We start from the raw sequence: 12,201 nt of genomic DNA on the forward strand, positions 1-12,201 counted from the left end.
AATCCAATAAAGAACATATACAGTCAGTCTACAATTAACAACATATTTAATGATGAAAAACAATGCTTTCCTCCCTATAATCAGGGGCAAGGCAACGTCTGCTCCCACCACTTCTTCTCAGTGTTGTCCTGGGGCTTCTACCCAGTGCAATACGGCACGAAAAAGAAGCAAAAGTCATACACATTGCAAAGAAAGAAATAAAATTGCCTTTATTTGTACATAACATAATCTCTGGATGTAGAAAATTCTAAAGAATCTACAAAAGCTGCTAGAATTAACTGACTAATGTATCAAGGTCATATAACAAAAGGTCAACATATAATAGTTAATGATATTTCTCTCTGCTAGCAATGAGCAATTGGAAAATGAATTTTTTACATGTCCATTATCAACAGCATCAAAACCTATGTAAGAATAAAAATGTCAAAATATGTGCCATATTATATGCTAAACTACAGCATATTTCTGGGAGAAATTAAATAAATCTAAATAAATGGCAAGAAATATCATGTTCATTGATGGGAAGACTCAATATTGTGATATCAATTTTCCCCCAATTAATCAATAGAGTCATTGAAATCAAAATCCCAACAGACATTTTAGTAGAAAATGACCAGATTATTCTAAAACTTCTATGAAAATGCAGAGAATCTGGAAGAGCCAACACAGCTAGGGCAAAGCTGACGAACTTACACCAGCTGACTTCCATGTCTGCCTCAGTAACAAAGTCAATGTGATATCCACTTTGAAAGACACATGCAGATCAATGGAATAAAGTTAATAGCCTACAAATCGATGTGCACTTCAGGGTTCAGTTGATTTTCCAGTCAAGTTAATGGGGAAAAGATAATCTTTTTAACAAATACTAGTAGAACAACTGGATATCAGCTAAAGCACAAAAACAACAAAAGCAAAACAAACAAACCAGCACCTGTCAGACACACACCAAAAAAACTTGAAACGAGTCATAGGCCTAAATCTAAAATTATAAACTACAAAACTCCTGGAAGAAATGAGGAGAAAATCTTTGTGACATAGAGGCTAGCATAAATTTCCTGCATATGATGCAAAAAGCTAAATCCCAAATTAAAAAAAAAACTGATAATTTAAACTTCAACAAAATAGAAAACTTCTCTTCTTAGACTTTTTTTAAAATGAGGTAAGCCATATATTGGCAGAAATATTCATAATACATATTTCAGACCAAGGTCCGGCACCCAAAATATGTAAAGAACTCTCATAACTTAAGAATATATTGAAAAACCAGATTGTTTCAAAATGTTGGCAAGTATTTCAACATGTCATTTATAAACAAAAGATACATAAATGACCAATAAGCACATGAGAAAAATGTTTGCCATGTTGTCAGAGAAATGCAAATTAAAATCTCAAGAAGATATTAGCACAAAACCACTGGACTAGCTAAAGTTACAAAGCTGAAAAATATAACGAGTAGCAAGTGTTGGTATGAATGCTACACCTCACTGGTGGAAATGTCAAGTGAGACAGCCCTTTGGCAAGCAGTTTGGAAGGTTCTTACAAAGTCACACATACACTAAGCATATGGTATGGTGCTTGTACACCTAGGTATTTGCCTAAGATAAATGAAAACATAATCCAACAAAAGCTTGCATGTGAATGTTCATAGCAATTTTACTCAACAGCCCCCACTAAATCACCACATCGAAAGTGACGCCTTAATAATGATGCTTGAAAAAAATTGTATTTTTGAATATAATTAGAGAGAGGTTGGAAAGTAACTGAGAAAACATGATCAATTAAAAACAATGACATTTATGAGGAAAGAATAAAATGGGAAATATAATATCTAGAAATAAACTATTTGGCAGAAAAGTAAAGCAGATCAGTACTCATAATAAATATGAGTTCTGTTCATGTAGCCAAAGAGAGAATCTTACAAATTGGGTTTAAAACATCCAATTATGCACCAACAGAAGAGATGCACCAAGGCACAACTTTCATACAGAGGTTGAAAAGAATGGGATGGGAAATGGATGCCAATCCAATGCTAATAAAAAGCTAGCAACTGGAGGTATTGACAGAAAGTAAATTAGAAGTCAGGGTGAAAATAACAAAGGGATAAAACTGGTTTTTTATACAATAAAAGGAATAATGCATTAAGAAGACATGTCAGTCATAAACTTTTCTGCACATAACAACTTAAAAACACACAATGTACATAAAGTAGAAACTTCTCAGTCATTGTAAGAGACAGTAACTTAAAATTCAGAAACTAACAGATTAAATAGAAAGAAAGTAGAAAAGTTAAATACCTATACGTAATAAGCTTAGTCTAATTCGCCTTTCAATATTGAACTTGAACAATTAGAGGATTTGTTTTAAGTGTTCAACAGGGACAGGGACCGGCTTCCAAGCCCACTCACCTGGCTGTTGACCAGCCTCACTCTCACCACGTGAGCCTGTACACAAGGTGGCCTCATGACCTCAGGTCACTGGTCTCAGGGAAACCTTGGCAGCTAATTTTCCCCAGATCAGTGACTGGAGGATAATGAGAGAAAGGAGACTCAAGGTGGAAAATCAGAATCTTTTAATACTTAATGTTGGAAGTGACATTCCATCATTTCTGACATGTTCTGTTCATTAGCAATTAGTGAAGTCCACTCTCACAGCTGACATGTATATATGTATACATACGCCTTACATGTCTACAGGTGCACATACCTGTGGATGCAGGCCTTACACATCTATAGGTGCACACATATGTTTACACAGGATTTACATGTTTATAGATACACACGAGTGTATATACAGGCATACTTCAGAGCTGAGTGGTTCCAGACCACTGTAATAAAGCAAGCCACACAAATTTTTGATTTTCCCAATGCATATAAAAAACTGTATTTGGAGGTGCTGGAAACGTCTGGGTGCTTCTTGCTCTGCTGTGTTAGCTCTCGAGTATTTAGCGATGGGGCAGCAGGAGGTGTGGACGCTCATGTCGAGGTTTAATGCATTCAAAAGGATTAATACCATACTGCACCATTTGAGAAAGTCCAAGCACACAGATGCAGCAGAAGACGTGCTAGTGGAAAAAACAAACAAACAAACAAACAAAAAAGGGTGTGCAGGAATCATAATACTAAACAGACCAAAGTTCCTAAATGCACTGACTCTTAATAGGATTTGGCAGATTTATCCACAACTAGAGAAGTGGGAGCAAGAGCCTGAAACTTTCCTGATCGTTATAAAGGGAGCTGGAGGAACGGCTTTCTGTGCTGAGGGTGATCTCAGAGTGATCTCGGAAGCTGAAAAGGCAAAACAGAAGATAGCTCTAGTTTTCTTCAGAGAAGAATCTATGCTGAATAATGCTTTTGGTTCTTGCTACACACCTTATGTTACAGTTATTCATGGAACTACAATGGATGGGGGAGTTGGTCTCTCAGTCCATGGGCAGCTTCGAGTGGATACAAAAAGTGTCTTTTTGCCACGCCAGAAACGGCAGTAGGACTATTCTCTGATGTGAGTGGAGGTTATTTCTTGCCACGACTTCAAGGAAAACTTGGTTACTCCTTTGCATTAACAGGATTCAGATTAAAATGAAGATGTGTACAGAGCAGGAATTGCTACACACTCTGTAGATTCTGAGAAGTTGGGCATGTTAGAGGAAGATTTGTTAGCCTTGAAATATCCTTCAAAAGAAAATATTGCAGCTGTCTTAGAAAATTACCATACGGAGTCTAAGATTGATCGAGACAAGCCTTTTATACTTGAGGAACACATGGGCAAAATAAGCAGTTGCTTTTCAGCCAATACTGTGGGACAAATTATTGAAAACTTACAGCAAGATGGTTCATCTTTTGCCCTAGAGCAATTGAAGGTAATTAATAGAATGTCTCCATCATCTCTAAAGATCACACAAAGGTAACTCATGGAGGGGTCTTCAAAGACCTTGCAAGAAGTACTAACTATGGAGTATCGGCTAAGTCGAGCTTGCATGGGAGGTCATGATTTTTATGAAGGCGTTAGGGCTGTTGTAACTGATAAAGACCAGAGTCCAAAATGGAAACCAGCTGATCTAAAACAAGTTACTGATGAAGATTTGAATAATCACTTTAAATCTTTGGGAAGCAATGATTTGAAATTTTGAGGTGACAGGCTTTCCAGGTATATTCTGCACCATGGGTTGGCAATTTACAGTACATAGGCCAAATCCAGCCTGCTGCCTATTTTTATATGCACTGCAAGCTAAGAATGGTTTCCACATTGCTAAATGGTTGGGAAAAGAAATCAAAGACTAATATTTCATGACATGAAAATTATATGAAATATCAGAGTTCACAAATAAAGCTTTGTTGGAACTAGCTATAAAAAAAGTTATGTTTATCCTGGCTGGGTGTGGTGGCTCACGCCTGTAATCCCAGCACTTTGGGAGGCCAAGGCGGGCAGATCACAAGGTCAGGAGATGGAGACCATCCGGCTAACACAGTGAAACCCTGTCTCAACTAAAAATACAAAAAAATTAGCCGGGTGTGGTGGCAAGCACCTGTAGTCCCAGCTACTCAGGAGGCTGAGGCAGGAGAATGGCGTGAACACGGGAAGCGGAGCTTGCAGTGAGCCGAGACTGTGCCACTGCACTCCAGCCTGGGTGACAGAGCAAGACTCTGTTTCAAAAAAAAAAAAAAGTTATATTTATCCTTTACAGTAGTCTATTAAGTGTGCAATAGCATTATGTCTAAAAAGCAGTGTGTATAACTTAATTTAAAATACTTTATTGGTAAAAAATGCTAAGGATGATCTGAGCCTTCAAGGAGTCCTCATCTTTTTGCTGGCGGATTGTCTTGCCTCAATGTCAGTGGCTGCTGCTTGATTAGAGTGGTGGTTGCTGAAAGTTGAAGTGACTGTAGCAATTTCTTAAAATAATACAAGAATGGAGTTTACCCCATTGGTTATATCTTCCTTTCATGAAAGATTTCTATGTAGTATGTAATGCCATTTGATAGCATTTTACCCACAGTAGAACTTCCTTCAAAATTGGAGTGTTTCCTCTCTGCTGCTTTATTAGCTAAGTTTAGGTAATTTCTAAATCCTTTGTTATTTCGACAATGTTCACAGCATCTTCACCAGGAAGATACTCCATCTCAAGAAACCACTTTCTTTGCTCATCCATAAGAAGGAATTCCTCATGTGTTCTCTCATGAGATTGTAGCAATCAAGTTCCATCTTCAGGCTCCACTTCTAATTCTAGTTATCTTGCTGTTTCTACCACATCTGCAGTTACTCCCTCCACTGAAGTCTTGATGCCTTCAAAGTCATCCATGAAGGTGGTAATAAACTTCTTCTAAACTCCTGTTAATGTTGATATTTTGACCTCTTCCTACAAATCATGAATGTTCTTAGCAGCATCTAATATGGTGAATTGTTTCCAGAAGATTTTCAACTTATTTTGCCCAGATGCATCAAGTGGAATCACTGTCTATGGCAGCTAGAGCCCTACAGAATGTATTCTCAAATATTAAGACTTGAAAGTCAAAATGACTCCTTGATCCTTGGGCTGCAGAATGGATCTGGTAATAGACATGAAGACAACATTCATCTCCTTGTACATCTGCATCAGAGCTCTTGGGTGGAAACCAGGTGAGTTGTTAATGAGCAGTAGTATTTTGGAAGAGATCTTTTTTTTCTGAGAAGTAGGTCTCAACAATGGGCTTAAAATATTCAGGAAACCATGCTGTAAACAGATGTGCTATTATCCAGGCTTTGTTGTTTCAACTATAGAACGTAGGCAGAGTAGATTTAGCATCACTCTTAAGGGCTCTAGGACTTTCAGAAAGGTAAGTGAGCATTGGCTTCAACTGAAAGTCACCAGCTCCACCAGCTCCTAACAAGAGAGTCGGCCTGTCCTTTGAAGCTTTGAAGCCAGGCATTGACTTTTCTCAAGGTACGAAAGTCCTAGGTGGCATCTTCTTGCAATGGAAGGCTGTTTCATCTGCACTGAAAATCTGTTGTTTCGTGTAGTCACCTTCATGAACGATCTTAGGTAGATCTGCTGCATAACTTGCTGCAGCTCCTCCACCAGCTCTTGCTGCTTCATCTGGATACTTTCATGTTATGGAGATGTCTTTTTTCCTTAAACCTCATGAACCCACCTCTGCTAGCTCCTGACTTTTTTTTTTTTTTTTCAGTTTCCTTCCTTCTCTCAAGCTTCATAGAATTGAAGAGAATTAAGACCTTTCTCTGGATTGGGTTTTGGCTTAAGGGAATTGTGTGTCTGGTTTGATCTTATCTAGACCATTTAAACTCTCTTCCTATCAACAATATGCCTGTTTCACTCACAATTCTTGTTTTCACTAAAGCAGCACTTTTAGTTTCCCTCAAAACTGTTTTCTTTGCATTCACAATTTGGCTGACTCTTTGGTACAAGAGGCCTAGCTTTTGGCCTATCTTGGCTTTTGACATGTCTTCCTTACTCAGCTTAATCATTCTTAGATTTTGATTTAAAGTGAGAGACGTGCAACTCTTCCTTTCACTTGAACACTTAAAGGCCATTGTAGAGTTATTAATTGGCCTAATTTCAATATTGCCATGATTCAGAGAATAGGGAGGCCTGAGAAGAGGAAGAGAGTTGGGGAACAACTAGGTAATGGGGCAGCCAGAACACAAACAATGGTTATTGATTAAGTTCTTAGTCCTATATGGGTGTGATTCCTGGTGCCCCAAAACAATTACAAGAGTGACATCAAAGATCACTGATCACAGACCACCAAAACAGCTGTAATAACAAAAAGTTTAAAATATTCTGAGAATTTCCAAAATGTGACAGAGACAGGAAGTGAGGATGTGCATGTGCACCTGTAGACATACAAGGCCTAAATGCATGTGCACCTGTGGACATACATGGCCTGTGTGCATGTGCACTTGTAGACATACAAGGCCTGTGTGCATGTGTATGTGTACCTGTAGACATACAAGGCCTAAATGCATGTGCACCTGTAGACATACAAGGCCTGCGTGCATATGTGTGTGCACCTGTAGACATACAAGGCCTAAATGCTTGTGCAGTTGTAGACATACAACACATGGTCTGTGTGCATGTGCTCTTGTAGACATACAACGCCTGTATGCATATGTGTGTGCACCTGTAGACATACAAGGCCTGTGTGCATGCATGTACACCTGTAGACATTCAAGGTCTTGGCGGATATGTGGGTGCACCTGCAGACATCACTCATGGGCACCTGTAGACATGTAATGCTTATATATGTGAGCTGCACCTTTTTTTATGGTGTTTCACTTTATCACACTTCACAAAGAATGTTGTTTTTTTGTTTTGTTTTAAATAAATTGAGGATTTGTGGCAACTCTGCATCAAACAAGTCTATTGAAGCAATGTATGTCTACATACATTATATGTCTATAGGTGCACATGTCTACAGGTGCTCATGCATGTCTACAGGTGCTCATGCATGCACACAAGCCATGCATATCTACAGGTGTGCATGCATGTGTACCTAGGTCTAATTTGTTTATAGGTGCACAAACATGTATACATGTCTGTAATTGTATAAACATGCATATAAATACTTAGAGAGAGCTCTGGGGATTTCCCTGGGGAGGGGAAATAAGATTGGGTTAGCGGTCTATAGAGGGTCAAATGGTGACCCCCAAAAATATTCCATATCCTAAACCCCAGCCCCCATGAATGTGATCTTATTTCAAAAAAGGGTCTTTGCAGATGGAATTAGGTAAAATAGCTTGAGACGAAGTCATCCTGCATTATCTGTGTGAGTCCTAAATCCAATGGCAGTCATCCTAACAAGAGACAAAAGAGAAGACAGGAGCAGAGGGAAAGCCATGTGAAGAGAGAGGCAGAGACTGGAGTGATGTGGCCACAAGCCAAGGAACCCCAGGATTGCCGGCCAGCCTGGGACACAGAAGGTAAGGGGAGAAGACTTCTCCCCTGAGCCTCCAGAGGGAGCCAGTCCTGCCAGCACCCTGACTTAGGACATCAGGCCTCCAGAACTATGAGAGAAAACATGTCAGTCATCTTAAGTCACGAAATTTGTGATCATGTGTTACAGCAATCAGGGCAATCTTATTTTTATCAATAATGTTGAAATTATTTACAGAAACAGTAGAATCCTGTATAACTTATGTAGATAAAATATCAGCTCCAGATTTGTTTGGATCTGGTTCACTCATGAAAGACACAAAGCTGCCAGACGTGGTGGCTCATGCCTGTAATCCCAGCACTTTGGGAGGCCGAGGTGGGCGTATCACCTGAGGTCGGGAGATCGAGACCAGCCTGACCAACATGGAGAAACCCCGTCTCTACTAAAAATACAAAATTAGCCGGGCGTGGTGGTACATGCCTATAATCCCAGCTAGTAGGCAGGCTGAGGCAGGAGAATTGCTTAAACCTGGGAGGCTGAGGTTGTGGTGAGCTGAGGTCGCACCATTGCACTCCAGCCTGGGCAACAAGAGTGAAACTCCGTCAAGAAAGAAAGAGAGAGAGAGAGAGAGAGAGAGAGAGAGAGAGAGAGAGAGAGAGAAAGAGAGAAAGAGAGAGAGAGAAAGAAAGAAAGAAAGAAAGAAAGAAAGAAAGAAAGAAGAGAAAGAAAGAAAGAAAGAAAGAAAGAAAGAAAGAAAGAAAGAAAGAAAGAAAGAAAGAAAGAAAGAAAGAAAGAAAGAAAGAAAGAAAGAAAGAAAGAAAGAAAAAGAAAGAAAGAAAGAAAGAAAGAAAGAAAGAAGGGAGGGAGGGAGGGAGGGAGGGAGGGAGAGAGGGAGGGAGGGAGCCAGAACAATAGTGGTTAAAGGACTCTCCCTGTGGGTGTGGCTTGTGCTGGGAAACAGGTGTGGGCATCTCAGCACCCTGACGCCACCCTGGGAGCCTGTCCGTGCCCCTTGCTGCTCCTGCCCTGTGGATACAGGGTCTTGCCCCCATCTGCATTGTGTGGCCACATGGCATTCCAGCCAAGAAAGAGGATGCTGGGGAAGACTTGTGAGCCATCCACCGATGAGGACACTGCCAGGGAGTTGCCTTGATCTCTTTGCTCACACCCTATTGGCCAGCGCTTAGCCATATGGCTACACCTAGCTGTTAGGAATCTGGGAACTGTAGTCTCTCTTCAAGACACCCATGTACTCAGGTGAAAGCCAGGGATTCCAGTAGTATACAGCAGTATTTCTGGGATGAGGGTGATGTTGGTATTCGGGGCAGGGTAATTTGTTGTGCAGTAGGGTACTAAGTTATCCAGTTCCCCACTCATATGACAATTCAAAATCATCTCCTGCTGAGGACGATTGCCCTGTAAGACGCAGAGGGCTGCTGCTGAGGTGCAATCGGAAGTGGTTGCTGGATCAGCCCAAAGCAATACATCACTGATGCCATTCACACCAGCTCTATTCAGGAGGAATGACCGCTGTGACGACGGACTAGGTCAAGGAAGCAGGTGTCGTTTTGCTTTACACGTCTTTATTAATGCATACACGTGCACACATGGTTATGCCGGTCACAGTAGCTTTGCCACACATGTAGATATTCTAACAAATTCTAGCGGCTGTGCTTCCACTTAATTGCAGACACCGCTACTTCATTCGTTTTAGCCATATTCTAACATATTTAACCAAGGACCTATTTTCTATCTTCTCTTTTTCTTTTTCTTTTTTTTTTTTCTTTGAGACTAAGTCTCACTCTGTCGCCCAGGCTGCAGTGCAATGGAACGATTTTGGCTCTCTGTAACCTCCGCCTCCCAGGTTCAAGGGATTCTCCAGCCTCAACCTCCCGAGTAGCTGGGACTACAGGCACGCACCCCCACATCTGGCTAATTTTTGTATTTTTAGTAGAGATGGGGTTTCACCATGTTTGCCAGGCTGGTCTCGAACTCCTAACCTCAGGTGATCCACCTGCCTCGACCTTCAAAGTGCTGGGATTACAAGCATGAGCCACTGTGCCTGGCCTATCTTCTCTTTTTCTAAAATTGTAAACTGGAGTTTTCTAAAATTAAAATAATAAAATCATATGGAAATAAATAAGTAAGCATACTTACTCTATCTTCTCTTTTTCTAAAATTATAAACTGATACATACTTATAGTAGAAATTAAAATAATAAAATCTTATGGAAATAAATAAGCATATCCTAGGTCCCATTATTCTATTGCTCAGAAATTAAACACTTAACCATATAGTGAAAATCTTAACAAATATTTTAACATACATATAATCTGGATGAACAACTGTAAAAGCTACTAACTATTCTGTTCATCAGTGTGTTGTTACTTATTGGAAATCTTTCTGCTAGCGGGTGTATACACAGCTTCCAATTTTAGGCTATTGAAAATATGCAAGAATAGATAGCCTCAAACCCATATTTCAGTGTATTTCCATAGTTTAAATTTCTGGAAAGGTAATTCTTATATCGGAGATTATGAAATTTGAAATTTTTGAATTGTGATAAATGTTTAAAAAAGGCCTCCAGAAATACTTAACCAATTTACCTGGGCAGCAGAAATGCATAATTTCCTTTTCCTCCCCATGTTCATGAACACATGCACATTCATTCTTCAGATAGTTTGAGCTCTGTTTCTATTTTTGCTAATGTTGTTTAATTTTCAAGTAGTCTATTTTGGACTGCCTTGTTGTTAATTTATGACATTATTTCAGCCTCCAAAATTTTTATTTAAAAAATAATGAAATAATTTTGCAAGTTAAGCTTCTCTTTTTATGGATCTCTATGTATTTTATAAATATTCATTCTTTTGGAAAATGTTTATATATGTGCATTTTTTAGCCACGTAAAATGTATTAGTTAACAGCTGGCATAAGCAGCTCTCTTAGAGAGGAATCTGTCTTCGTCAGCATAAAACCTTCTTAAGAAATTCAAGATTGATGGTTTGGCTGTTGGCAGAAACTCGCACAAAATTGTGGTTTTGCTGGTCTTCGTAAGATGTGAGAGGAGTCAGGGAGGGTGGAGCAGAAGGGTGAGGCAGGGACTAGGAGGGTGAGGAAGGCGGCCAGGGAAAAGCAGTGACCGATATTTAATCTGCAGTTGCCTTTGTCTTACAGTAAACCTGCCTCACACACTTCGTGGCTCTTCCTCAAAGCCACTGAAGCCCAGAAGACTCCAGACGAGGAAGGAGCAGAGGGAGCTGGTGGGTGGGAGAGTGTGGTCATCCTCTGCACTCATGCCCCCAAAGCTGCCTGCACCCCAGCAATGCGCTTGTTCCCACCGCAGGACTGCGATGCAGGGCCGGGAGCGCCTTTGGTCAACCACTGTCTGGGGCAAAGGAGGACTCCGGGCTTCTGGAACTGGTTCTGGAATGGCTGGGATTCCATCCCCTGGTCCCCTGGTGGAAAAGCTGGAGTGGAAACAGGTTGAACCAGTTATGCTTAGAAGCCTCTCACCTGCATTTGAGGTGTGTGGGACCCGAGGGCACATTCCAGCAGTGTTGGAGGCAGAGGGCTGGGGGCGGGGGAGCAGGGAGAGAGGCCAAGTGAGTGGGCAGCTGAGGCCATTGCACAAGCGGAGAAGGACCTAAAGTACAAGAGCGAGCTTGCCAAGGTCCTGGCCCATCTGGATGGGTGCAGCCCTGGCTTGAATTGTGCTCTTTTACAATTTGTATGTTGACGTCCTATGGCTAAAATGTACCTAAAATGGGACTGTATTTGGAGATAAGCCTTTTAAGAGGTAATTAGGGTAGATAAGATTCTTGGGGTGGGTTCTAATCCCATGGGACTGCTGTCTTTGTGAGAAGAAATTAGGATACAGGCAAGCACAGAGGCCGTAGGAAGAGCAAGTTCTCCCCGCAGCCTCCCAGGGAACCGACCCTGCCCATGCCTGGATCTCAGGCCTCCAGCATTCAGAACTGAGGAAGCTAAGCAAGCGTCTGTCCTTTAACAGCCCCCATGTCAGCCCTGGCTAATGGATTCAGATGCTTTCAGGAGCGCACTTTTAGAAACAGTGAAGTGGTGAGCTCTGCCCTCCACAGCTGGGGCCGTGGCCCTGCCATCACGGGCCTGTGAGGAGGGAGAGAGAGAAGGAGCAACATGGGGCCCTGGAAACCATGATGGGAGGAATGACCACTGAAGTCAAAGGAAGGCAAAGAGAAGACAGACCAGGGGACTGTCTGTCCAAAAGACCCACAAGGCCGACCTGCCAAGGTCCCAACCTACAGTTCCCCTCAGCACCCAGTTCCCCTGGGGCCTTCCGTTGCTCTGTCCGTTG

General features: G+C 41.2%; 1 pseudogene; it reads left to right on the plus strand.

The window, feature by feature from the left end:
- Positions 1-2,947: 2,947 nt before the first annotated feature.
- On the plus strand, positions 2,948-4,126 carry LOC105463253 (3-hydroxyisobutyryl-CoA hydrolase, mitochondrial pseudogene; annotated as a pseudogene).
- The last annotated feature ends 8,075 nt before the right edge of the window (positions 4,127-12,201 follow it).

Source organism: Macaca nemestrina, chromosome 6, assembly GCF_043159975.1.
Source record: "Macaca nemestrina isolate mMacNem1 chromosome 6, mMacNem.hap1, whole genome shotgun sequence".
NCBI lineage: Eukaryota > Metazoa > Chordata > Mammalia > Primates > Cercopithecidae > Macaca > Macaca nemestrina.